This window comes from Hyaena hyaena, unplaced genomic scaffold, assembly GCF_003009895.1.
Source record: "Hyaena hyaena isolate Hyena2069 unplaced genomic scaffold, ASM300989v1 scaffold_729, whole genome shotgun sequence".
NCBI classification, from domain to species: Eukaryota; Metazoa; Chordata; class Mammalia; order Carnivora; family Hyaenidae; genus Hyaena; species Hyaena hyaena.
Window position 1 is genome coordinate 943644 of NW_024081361.1, and position 12935 is coordinate 956578.

Consider the following 12935-nt stretch of genomic DNA (forward strand, 5'->3'; position numbering starts at 1 on the left):
ATTCATTTATTTACTTATTTTTGAGAGCGTGCGCGTGCATGTGGGGGGAGGGGCGGAAAGAGAGAGGAGACGGAGGATCTGAAACGGGCTCTGTGCTGACTGCAGAGAGCCTGATGCGGGGCTCGAACTCAAGATCTTCGTGAGATTATGACCTGAGCTGAAGCCGGACACTTAACCAACTGAACCACCAAGGCTTTGCACCACAATATATTTTACATTTTCATCAATGAAATCCAGGCCCACCAGCAGTCAATAAATTGCGTTTGACACCAGAAAAGAACTAACACTTGCCCTCCACTCCCTCATCCTCCCTTGATCCCACTCCCTGGCAGTTACTAATCTACTTTCTGTCTCAATGGATTTTCTTTTCTTTTTTTTTCTTTCTTTCTGAGAGAGAAAGAGAGGGTGCAAGTGAGTGAGGGGCAGGGAGAGATGGAGGGAGAGAGAATCCCACAAGGGGGGAGAGGGGGAGGCAGGCCCACCCAAAGCAGGGCTCGAGCTCACCCAAAGCAGGACTTGAACTCACGAACTCATGACCTCAGCCTAAGTCAGGTGCTTAACCGATTGAGCCACCCAGGCGCCCTATTCTGGCAGTTTTATACAAACAGACTCATACAATATGTGGCCTATTGTGAGTGGCTTCTCTCACTTAGCATAATGTAGTTAAGGTTCATCTATGTTGTAGTAGATTTTGGTACTTCATTTCTTCCTATTGCCAAGTAACATCCCATTGTATGGATATATCACATTTAATTTATCCATTCATCAGTTGATGGGTCTCTCCCCCGGTTCTTCATGGTAGCTTTGGTGTTACCTTCTCCCGGGCTCCTTTTCTGGCTCACCTCTGTCACATAACTGTGAACAGATCTTTTCTCAGTCTAACACTGGAATATAACACTGTGAGTGCAGGAATGTGCCTTTCATTTCTGCATCTGCAACTTGGCAACTGGCCTTGCTTGGTGTTGCCTACCTTCAGCTGTTCCTTCTGGGCAATTTTTGCATATCTGTATACCATCTTTATTGTTTATATTGAGAGATTTATAAAATATGGGAGAAAACAAGAATATTTAATAAACATCCATGTTGCTTCCATCTAGACTACTAACATAGTTTTCGATTTCCTTCAAGTAACTTTCTCTTGTTTACAAATAAGAAATGGAAACTTTTAATACTTTTTATTTCCTTTGATCATCAATTTTAGCCATATCCCTTCCATTCTTCCCTTACCCTTTCTATGGGAGAAGTTTTTTTATTTTTTATTTTAGAGAGAGAGAGAGCACACGTGAGCAAAATAGCAAAATGGGGGTGCAGGAGGGGGGAGAGAGAGAGAGAGAGAGAGAGAGAGAGAGAGAGAATCCCAAGCAGGCCCCACATGAGGCGCCATCTCATGACTCTGGGACCATGACCAGAGTCAAAATCAAGAGTCAACCAACTGAGCCACCCAGGCGCCCCCAGAGGGAGAATTTTTTTAAGGAAAGGTGGCGAGAATATACTTAGTGATTGCAGCCGTTGGCTCTCATCCGCCGTTTTGCTTTCCTCAGTTTCGGTATTCCCCCCACCCCGCCTCTAGAAGCAAGTAGATGAGCCGCCTTATGGCGAATCAGCCGAAGGCCAATAGTAGCCTAACTCTACTTTACCGCTTACGTCATTTACCATTCGGCATCTCATCGCATTGGTGTTTTATCATCTCATATCCACACGAGAGAGTGAGTACATTACCATAAGATACTTTACGTTTCTATTTTATTAAAATTGTTTTAATGTTTTCTTTTTGAGAGAGAGACAGAGTGAGAGTAAGCGAGGGGCAGAGAGAGAGGGAGACACAGAATCCAAAGCCGACTCCAGGCTCTGAGCTGCCAGCACAGAGCCCGGCGCGGGACTCGAATCCACGAACTGTGAGATCATGACCGGTGCCCAAGTCAGACGCTGTTTAACTGACTGAGCCACCCAGGCACCCCACAATGAGATATTTTAAGAGAGACCACATTCGCATAACTTTTATCAGAGCATATTGTTACAATTTTTCTATTTTGTTATTAATTTCATACTGTGCCTAATTTATAAATTAAACTTTCTGGTAGGTGTGTACATAAAGGGAAAAAACCCATAGTATAGTATATATAGAGTTCAGTCCTATTCATGGTTTTAGGCATCCACGAGAGGTCTTGGAATGTATCCCCTCCAGATACGGGGGCACCTGGGTGGCTCAGTGGGCTGAGCTTCGGACTTCGGCGCAGGTTCCTGAGTTTGAGCCCCACATTGGGCTCGCTGTGCTGGCAGAGCAGGACCCGCTTCAGATCCTCTGTCCCTCTCTTTCTCTCTGCCCCTCCCCTGCTCACGCTCCCTCTCTCTCTCAAGAATAAATAAACATTAACCAACAAACACACAAAGGAACCATCTCTGAAGGCTTTTGAATAAAACTCAAAGCCCACACAGAGGGTGACAAGGATGGGTCCCTGCACAGCACTTACTCTAATTCAGGCAAACATTCCTCTATTTGGAGATAATTTCTTTCAGATAGAAAATTTATGAAGTTCCTGTTAAATGAATGATGTTGATGAGGATTATTTTGAAGAAAAATGGCCACTTCATTTTAGGCGTTAATCAAGGATGACTAACTTCTTCTCAGATAATGTTGATTATACTGCTTCCAAATGATGTGGCTTAAATTATGTAAATTTAAACTCTCAGGAATAGGTAGATTTTTTTTTCTACGTCCTTTTCAGTCATGAAGCAGCTAATTTCACTTGCCATCGGTGAGATTATGGACAGAAATCCGTTTTGGTTATGTGCAGGTGTATTGTAGCAACCGATCTTTTATTTAACAAGGTAAGTCCTTAAGGTACTTTTAGTACAGAATCTGGGAGTTAAATTACGCTAAGGAATAATCATGAAGCCTGATATTCTTCCTCAGCCCCCGTCCAATGGACAAGCTTCTGATTTAATCTTCAATATGTGACCTTCCTCGTGCATAGAGAATGGTTTACATTATATAGTACTTAGGGCTCAGCAGTCATGCCAAAGTAATTTTCTTTTCCTTCTGAACCACAATGAAACGGTGTGGAAATCATTCAGGAAATACGTGATTGAGATGCAAGGGCATGATGAACGCTGGAGACACTGAGCGCTCATACTGAGTAAGGGAAGAGGGACCAGTCTTAAGCAGAGTTCAGGCTGCCTGGGAACACCCCAGCCTTTGAATGACCCCTTAGTTGGGTCAGGAAGAATAACACAGTAGGCTTGGCTTCATCTCTGCCTCCTCACTTCTTTCTTGGCCACCGTATCCTAACACAACGTTGTATTAAATATTTACTTACAGTTTCTCCCACGTTGATTATCTCCACTCCTGTGGCCACCAACCTAGTCTTGAACTTCGTTGTCTTTTGCCTGATTTATTCTAATAGAGGCCGGGGCCTCAGGAGGGGTGGAATGAAGCCCTCTGGAAATCTTCCCTTCCATAAAAACAATGAAAATACTGAGAACGTTTGTCAAAATCAACTTTTTCAGAACTCTGGGAATTTAGCAAAATCTTGCAATAACATGCGGAATGTTTATTCAGGAAAAACTACTGGATCTCTGGACGGACAGTGGGTTGTGGCATTTTACCTGTTGGGCTCCCATTGCCCTTTTCCCCAGCTCCCCTGTAGTTGTGTAAACCAGCAGCCTTAAGGCTATCGGCAGGGTGGGGAGCATGGGGGAGTGGGGGTGGGGAGCATGGGGGAGTGGGGGTGGGCTAGTGGGGGTGGCAGACTGTGTATAGGCTCCTCAGAAAGTCCTAGCTCCAGAACATTAACACTATTTGACCTGTTTTGTAGCTCCCTGGAAAAACCTCTTGAGGGGAATTGCTTTGTAGTCCTGGTGGTTTTTTTTTTCCCCCCCCAGAAATGCTCCATCCTCAGGGCTTTTGTTGAAAACTACCAGTGGCAATTGTTTAACATCACAGCTATAATACCAGTCGGGGCAAACAAGAGTCTGGCTGAAACTTAAAAGGCAGATCTGGGGAACAAACTGTCCATAGGAGGATTTGAAAAGCTCTGATATATTCCTGGGGTTCCAAAAGGCTCTACAGAGTGCATGTCTGTGTGCATGCCTGGAAAAGCCCCGAGAGGGCCCCCAGTCCGGCTGGCTGGAGGCCCTGGGCAAGCAGGAAGTGACGCATAAGGCAGAATTAGAAACCGCCTGAGTGTGGAGGTCATGCCCCAACATACCTACACACAGAGCTTCTCACGAAAGGTTGCAATTCTTATTGGTTCAAGGCATTTAAGGAAACCTCTGACCAATCATTAACTGACCATTAAGCTAATTGATCAGAAATTCAGTGGCTGCACACTATAGGGAACAAAGAATTTATAGAATTAGTCTCTTCAGAAAGCCACTAAAGTAAACAGCAGGAACAATGATAAAACAGCAGCACCGACAGACGCTAGGGGTGGGGGAAATCTGATTTTCAGAGTTGACACATTATATTATCTAAAATTCCTTTCTTTCTTTCCTTCTTTCTTTCTTTCTTTCTTTCTTTCTTTCTTTCTTTCTTTCTTTCTTTCTTTCTTTCTTTCTTTCCTCTTCCTCCCTCCCTTCCTTCCTCCCTCCCTCCCTCCCTCCTTCCCTCCCTCCCTTCCTCCTTTCCTTCCTTCCTTCCTTCAGTGACTGAGCCAGCCAGGAGCCCCTAAAATATCCACTTTTCAATAAAAAATTTTTAATTGAATTTTTAAACAGGAAAGCATGGCCCATGCACAGGAAAACAACCACTCTTTGGAACTATTTTTGAGGGACCTGAGTTTTGGACTTAGATTTATAAGTAAAGAAATTAATATTTATAAATATTAATATTCTAAATACATAAATGCAAAATAACTAAAGGAAGCCATATCTAAAGAATTAAAGTATGAGAACAATGCTTTTCCAAATAGAGAGTATCAATAAAAAACAATTGGAAAAAAAATCAAAATTCTGGAGTTGAAAAGCGTTTTCATATATTTTTCTATAAAAACTGTAAACATCATGTCCTCCTTACTAGGGAAGCTCCTTGAAGATATAACAGTTATCATGTACGTTACTTTTTTGTGTTTCTCAATAGGTCTGGTGTAACACATAGTTTTCCTGCTTAGCACTAGCATACATGATTTGTGAATATATATTTATTTGTGTGCCTGTCTTCCCACTAGCTTGGAGACTTCCTAAGAATGGGGCCTTACCTACTTTATTCTCTGGTATCTATCCAGTATCTGATTTAATACCTGGGTGATTGTAAGGTTTTAAAAAGTATATGTTGAATAAATAAATTACAAGCAAACTTATGAATGAGAGGAACTATCCTTTGATGAACATCTGCTACATATTATACACACAATGCTGGATTTCTACATGTATTGTCTAAATTAATCTTCACAACCCCTGTAGCATGGGTATAATTCTCTCTATAATCTAGACTAATTTCCTTATCTTGGAGGTGGTAAAGACCATTAGCAAAATTAGTTTGATTAGCATACCATTTGCAGGCTACCAATCAGATGATCTCAAATCCAGGAAATTCTGGGCCTCCCTGGTTCTTTCTTCTGAGTGTTGTCGGTTGGGTATTTGGTTTCCTTCAACCCTTTGCAAATATGCACCCACAGAACTCCAGGTGTTTATTTGAGTCTTTACAAAAGATTCTCATTGACAGAATTTACGTGGGGCCTGTGGAGGAAGGATTCCACATGGCACTCTGGCACCTTAGCACACCCGTATAGGCCCTGTCTGCAGAAGTCTGCGCTGCAGCTAATCGGAGCCTTGGCAGAATGCCTTATTGTTCTCCCCAAACAGGAGAGGAAGGGAGGTCTGTGATGAGCTGGCCCATGGCCAGCAGCCTTGAGCTCCTTATTGCCTTGGGATACTGGCAGGGTGTGGCGTTTTCTGTCCTGTCCCTCTGGACTCTACCTGCACACTATACAGCCGCGTAGCTGCGGTCTAGAACGAGCTCAGCTGCAGTGGGGCGTCCCATGGCGTGTATTGCGACCTTCTGGCTCTTCTTATTTGGGGGTCATCCTCTTTGTTGTTTGGGATGAGGACGACAGGGAGCTGGAGTTTTGGCTATTTTTTTCACTGTGTGTCACTTATAAACGACTTAATTCTAAAAAGGGCTAGTGTGGGGGCGCCTGGGCAGTGTTGGACTCTTGGTTTTGGCTCAGGTCAGGATCTCGAAGTTTGTGAGTTAGAGCCCCACATCAGGCTCCGTGCTGACAATGCAGAGCCTGCTTGGGATTCTGTCTCACTCTCTTTCTCAATAAATAAATAAATAAATAAATAAATTTTAAAAATAAAAAATGAATTAAAAGGGCTAGTATGTTTTTACCAGTTGAATCTGTTAGCTGGTCTTGGCCTTGGCCATCTCTGCTGCTGTGTGCTTTACAGAGTCCTGATCCCAGAGTGGGAGCCCTGTCAAGCCAGCTCATGGGGTGGCTCTCCCTCACCTGACTATGCCTTTCCTCCTCTGTGTAACTCAGCCATTAGGCTTTGAAGTCCAGATCCCGGTAGTTTCTCCTCAATGTCTTTTAATTTTCAAGATTTTGTGGGGTGAGATCTGGGTCAGCTTTTTGTTTTGTTTTCTTTTACAATTTTGAAAGTTGGGTAGAAAAAGATCCTAAGAACAGAGGGGAAAATTTACTGAGACATATACACTTGGAGTGACAGCTGGCTTTTTTCCCCCCTTATGATTGGTCTTGAAAAAAATTATACATATGTATAAATGATATATAATTAATAGCTTTAATTATTTATAAAACATATGAAAATTTAAACACCTAGCTCTGGGATTCTGTAAGGGTTAATCTCTTTTCAGTTCCCCCACAGCTTTTGGCTTCTTATTATGCAGAAGAGGGCTTTTTTCCCCCCTTCCTTCCTTGAATTTCATTAAAAAAAAGAATCCTCTCTGGGGCACCCTGGTGGCTCAGTTGGTTGAGCACCTGACTTAGGCTCAGGTCATGATCTCATCTCAAGGTTAGTGAGTTAGAGCCTCATGTTGGGCTCTGTGCTGACAGCTCAGAGCCTGGAGCCTGCTTCAGATTCTGTGTCTCCCTCTCTCTCTGCACCTCCCCTGCTCACGCTCTGTCTCTCTGTTTCTTAATAATAAATAAATGTTAAAAAAAAATCATTAAAAAAAGGAATGGTAAAGGAGAGAAAAAGACCTCTTATATGAGAGAAAACTGAGACAGAAACATAATACCAGTTATAATCAATCAGTAGATGTTAGTGAACACTGTGACCTTGGCAGCTTCTCCAATGAGCCCATTCTGCATGTGTGAATCCTGGGCAGAGGCCCCCAAAGACGCTGGTGTTTGGGGACTAGTTTCCTTTAGGCTGGTTACTGGGGAGTAAAAGACACTTTAACCCCCTTCTCAGATGGAGTGTTATGAGGGGGGAGGTTTTAATTCTAGAACATCTCCAACTGACAACCTGAAAATCATTTAAAAGATTTACTTACGGATATTCAAGTCAGAGATGTCGAGTGACTTTTCCTTACCAAAAAACAAAAATGAAAACACAACTTTAGGAAATGTAAGGTAGCAGATGAAATAGATCTGTTTATTATAGGAAAATGTTGAAGCTGTGAATAAGGAAACTGGGAAAATTAAAATGATTCATAATCCCATCACCCAGAAGTAACACAGTTGGTATTTTGGTGTATGTTCTTCCAGATACACATTTTATGGGATGATCTGTAACTAGTGCATGGAGTAGTGTTCTGTAGCTAGCTTTCCCCTCGCCAACTAAATATACTGTGAGTACCTTTTCTTGCTGTATTTTCTACAACATCCTTCTTAATGGCTGTGCAGTATTCCATTACGTGGATAGCCAAATGTTCATTTAAATGATTCTAGACTGTCATATAGTAGGTTGTTTTCAGTTTCTGTTTGCAATTATAAAAACCCTACAACTAATATTCCTGTGAATAAAGCTTTTTGAATATTCCTGAAAATTTACTGGGGCTAAATTCTTAGAGATGAAAGTTGGAACAAAACCTATGGGCATTTCTTTTTCTAATATAGACCAAATTGGTTTTATAATTAGTTTTTCTTCCAAAATATGGAGCAGAGATTTTACATATGGCTCTCTCTTATATTACTCCATAATAAAAAGCTCAGACTAATGTTTGGCTGTCATATTGTGAAAGGCAATTTCATTGAAGAAAAAAACCAATATACCATAGGTACACATTTTTCTAGTGGTCTGTGTGTGTGTGTCTTTGTCTGTCTTCCCCTTAGGATGTAAGTTCCATGAAAAGAAGGGCTTTTTTCCTGGCTTATTACTGAATTTCTAGTGCTTGTATCTAGCACAGAGTAGGTACTAAATAAATAATTATTGAATGAATAGACTCAGGGTTTTTTATAGGGGCTAGAGCTAACAATACAAGTTGAGGTCATTAACTAGGAACTGCATGGTGTTAAGTCTACCCATTGGTCAGGTAGCGGTGAAGCAGGAAATGGAAGTTAATTTTATTGTATTGATTGGTAAGAAAAATGTGATTATCACATGTGTCAGTTCAGGTCCTCCAGGAAGAAACACTGGGATAGAGTTACCAATGCAAGAGCCTTACGGGAAACATAACAGTCAGGTAAAATTGCCTGTGAAATACGAAGAGCGGGGAATCAGGAGTAGGCACACAAAGTCATCAGGTACAGTGTGTGGCTGGTACCTCTGAAATGAGAGGGGAAAAGAAAAACGGTTGGGTGGGGAAGAGCCCCAGACTGTGGTGCCGATTGATAAAGTCTTGGCTTCTGTCTCCCACCTCCGAAGGGAGCTCCAGTAGAGCGATGACCCAGAGAAGAGTTCCCCCAATGTGCAGTGATGGCTCAGTGGCTGGGAGCCATCAAGGAGGCTCACGGGCTCAGATCATTTAGTGGACCCCGAAGGTGCTGCAGATGGGGGCTGGCAGCTCACTGCACTTCTGGCTGCTGACCAGCAAGCTCTTCCTAAAGGTTGCTCCCAGAGCTGCACCTCTGTGGTTACCATGGTCCTCCCCTGAGCCGGGCAGGTCGGCTTCTCCATACACACTTGGGGAGCTGCCTCTCCAGGGTTTGTCGCAGAGTATTGCTTTTAAGCTTGCACTTTAGTCGGCCAATTCAGTGCTGTAGCAGGTTGGTTGCTGTTTGGATAATATTGTATATGATGTAACCATTAGCTCTCATGGCCATGAGCCCACTACTGTACTTCCTTTGCTGTGCAGTAGTTTGGATGAACAGTGTGTGACTTCGTGGATGCAGATTAGTCACACTAAGCCTTCATAACATGGTTTTGGCAGGAGAGGTGTAGGCAGGAAAGACATCCTCTTACTTCAAGTATCTTTTCCTGAGACAATGAATCACATTGGCCCTTCTAGGACATAAGGGATCCAGACTAGTCAACTTGCCACCAAGTGGCTAATGGGCCCTCAAGAAACAGTGCCATATCGGGGCACCTGGGTGACTCAGTCGGTTAAGTGTCCGACTTCAGCTCAGGTCATGATCTCACGGTTCGTGGGTTCGAGCCCTGCATCGGGCTCTGTGCTGACAGCTAGCTCAGAGCCTGGAACTTGCTTCAGATTCTGTATCTCCCCCTTTCTCTGACCCTCCCCTGCTCATGCTGTCTCTCTCTCTCTCTCTTAGAAATAAATAAAACATAAAAAAAAAAACAAAAAAAACCAGTGCCATATCTTGGGTTCAAATTGGTCTCTATTGTTGGAGGTTAGACATTCAGAGGTTATAGTACCTAAATAGACCTTGGTAAGAAAAGTCCATGCTGTTGGGCCCATGTGTGGCCTCCATCTCTGACATGATGGTTCTTCTTTTTGTATGTCTATCTTTCCAGTTCCCAAGTAACTGATGATGAAAGGCTGGCTAATATCAGCTGGCTTATGCATTTTATCTACACAGTTGTTTACTGCCTTTTGCGTGCTGGGTGCTCTCTGATGTTAAAATATTTACACTTTGTGCCCCTCTCATATATCCATCTACTTGTCTCTCCTCCAGAACTCCTTGCTCCAATCTTCCAGAACTTTTTTTCTAGGCCCCTGACCAGCCTACCAAGCAATTCATTACCTTCCACAATTCTATATATGTATTCTTACCTTGAGCCATTTCTCCTCCTGCACAAGGTGAATGATCAGGTGTACAGTCAAAGCTCCAGCCATTTTAAAGCTTTTTTTTTTCACCACTGTCTTTCAAAGTCATCCCTTTCAAATGCACTGTAATGCAGCCTCCATTTATTTGCAGCTTTCACCCGTATTCAGAGCCAATCCGTTTTTAAACCAAGTGCAGGCTCCCTCCTTCTTCTTTCAGCTGGTCATGTGAGAAACTCCGTCTGACCAGGAGGCATGAACTAAAAGAGGGCCACTGGTGTGGCCAAGGAAGGTTGTTGGGAGTCTGGACTACTTCCTCGTGCAGCTTACACATGCTCCGGCCTTGCTTGAACTTGATCCCTAGTTTACCTTTTCCATCTTTATAAGAGGCTTCGGCGGGGCAGGTGTGGGTTTCACTACCTGGCCTCTCCTCTTTCAGGAACCCATTATCACCCCCACTATTAAGGAGCTGCGGTCTGTGACAGCCTGTCCCACAGTTAGCACTAATCTGCAGAAGACGACCACCATGGAACTTTTTAGTGATGTCAGTGCCCCTCTCACCACTGCATTTCTGATGGCCTTTGTGAGTGAAGGACTCTGGTTTTCCTGTGGATTATAATCCTCTGATTGGTCTTTTGGCCCCACATAATATATGCATCCCAGCATGCCCAATTCCCTGAGCCTTTTAATTATTTTCTCCACTGCCTGCCATGGCAACTCATGCATTTCAAATTCACTTAGCACGGGCCATTGCTTTCTTTGGAATTTTAAAGCCACCCTACCGGTAAGTTTGTCCTATCCCTTTGGGTCCTTACCACAGTGTTAACTCTTGTGTTCTGAGAGAGGGTCACTAAGGCAATAAACTCTGGCTTACACAGGAGTTGGTCAGGCACACTCAAAATCCAGTCCTACGGTGTCTACTAGTACATCCTAACTAATCCTTGCAGCCCATTTAGGGTGTAATCTCTTCTTCCCTTATAATTTCCAGCATGTGCTCAGTTGTGTTATGCTGAATTTTGTCTTCGTTATTGATCTGACAGCCTGGTGAGGAGGAGGAGTGACCATTTGTCTTATGGGAGAGAGGTCTCTGAAGTGTCTTTCTGCATAAGGGAAATGTTAATTCAGAAGAGGTCTCACAGAGGAAACGCAAACTCCAAGTAGGGAGGTATAGGTAGCCACTAGATTCTCAAGGGTTCAGGGTAGTCTACAGAGCTCAGGATATATTTGCATTCAGTGTTTCAGTGTTCCCTGTTTTCTAGCTACAGCCCAAAACTTTGGATAACAGACTTGCCTTGGCTGAGTATTCAATAGTCTTTGAAGTTTGACTACCCTGAATTTGTTCCACAGCTGTGTCTGTTCTCTTTACTGCAGGAGATATGTCTCTTTGTAAGCTGTCAGAGGCCCTTTGCCTCTCATGCTTAGTTTTGAAATGTTAACTGCCTTCAGTTCATTATCTCTTCATATCCTTTTTAAAAAATTTCCTTTTAATGTTTATTTTTGAGAGAGTATGAGCAGTGGAGGGGCAGAGAGAGAGAGGGAGACACAGAATCCAAAGTGGGCTCCAGACTTTGAGCTGTCAGCATAGAACTCGACGCGGGGCTTGAACTTACAAACTGTAAGATCATGACCTGAGCTGAAGTTGGATACTTAACCGACTGAGCCACTCAGGGGAACTTCTCTTCATATCCCTTAATAATAACCAGGCAATTCCATTGTCCTTGTATGCGTTTTCAGTCTCAAACTCCTGTATTGGATCTGGCCAGAGAAGTCTCTACCAGAACTTTTTTCTGAGTCACCACTGGTAAAAGTTTAGTGAGTAGACTGCCAGCTTGGGTCAGGGACTATTAATGTATCACTGGGGTTTGGGGTCATCATTTGCAGCTGGGCATTGAATAACCTAGTCCCAAAAGTCCATCTTGCTATCTACTGTCTTGGACCACTCTCAGGATCAACGGACTGAGTTTGGATTCTCTGAGAAGATATCAAGCCCAAGTTGGCAATGCAGGAGATTCATGGGAGTAACCTGTGAAATATAAAAAGGAGAGAAAATAGGAATAGGCAGGTAAGAAGAGAAAGAAGGTAGACGGATTAATTGAGAAGAGCTAGATCTCAGTCAACTCGAAGAAGAGCTCTGGCGTAAAACTGCTGGTAGAGAAGTTCTGTGTTGTGCAGATTCAGCCCCTTGTGCACCCACCATGCTCGGTTATTGGCTTGGGGCTGCTAGGGAGAGTGTGGCACATCCTGAAGGTGTTGTGGCTGGAAGTTGTCAGCTGAGGGCACTCCTTATACTGACTGGCATGTTGTCAGATCCAAGTGGTGCCCACCTATGGCTGCCATGCCGCATCAATTATTTATATATATAAACCAGGTGTGGTAGCTTAATAATGGGTCTTAAAGATACGTCCACATCCTAATCCCTAGAACTTGTGAAATGCCTGATTTGTAAAAAGAGTCTTTGCAGATATGAGTGAGTTAAAGATCTTGATATAAAATTATCAGGGTGGACCCTAAATGCCATCACAGGTGTCCTTATTAGAAAGAGACAGAGGGAGACCTTACACACACACACACTCACACACACACGACACACAGAGGGTGATGTGAAGACAAAGGCAAGGATTTGAGTAATGTGGCCAAGGAATGCCAGCAACCAGCAAAGCTGGAGGAGAGGAGGCGCAGAGTCTCTCCCAGAACCTCCAGAGGGAGTGCAGCTCTCCTGACGCTTTGATTTCAGACTGTTGGCCTCCAAAACTGTGTGAAAATAAATTTCTGTTGTTTTTAAGATGCACGTTTGTGGTTGGTTGTGGTCACAGCAGCCGTAGGAAACTAATACACCAGGTTTATAATTTCTATTTTAATGTTT

The 12935-nt window shown here is 43.3% G+C and overlaps 1 long non-coding RNA gene across 1 annotated transcript in view; it reads left to right on the forward strand.

Annotated features, from left to right (window-relative positions):
• Positions 1 to 1661: 1661 nt before the first annotated feature.
• Positions 1662 to 12935, forward strand: part of LOC120220815 — a 57860-nt gene continuing 46586 nt past the window's right edge. The window contains exon 1 of the long non-coding RNA XR_005525665.1: positions 1662 to 1706. This is a non-coding gene — a long non-coding RNA (uncharacterized LOC120220815). The remainder of the gene's footprint in view (positions 1707 to 12935) is intronic.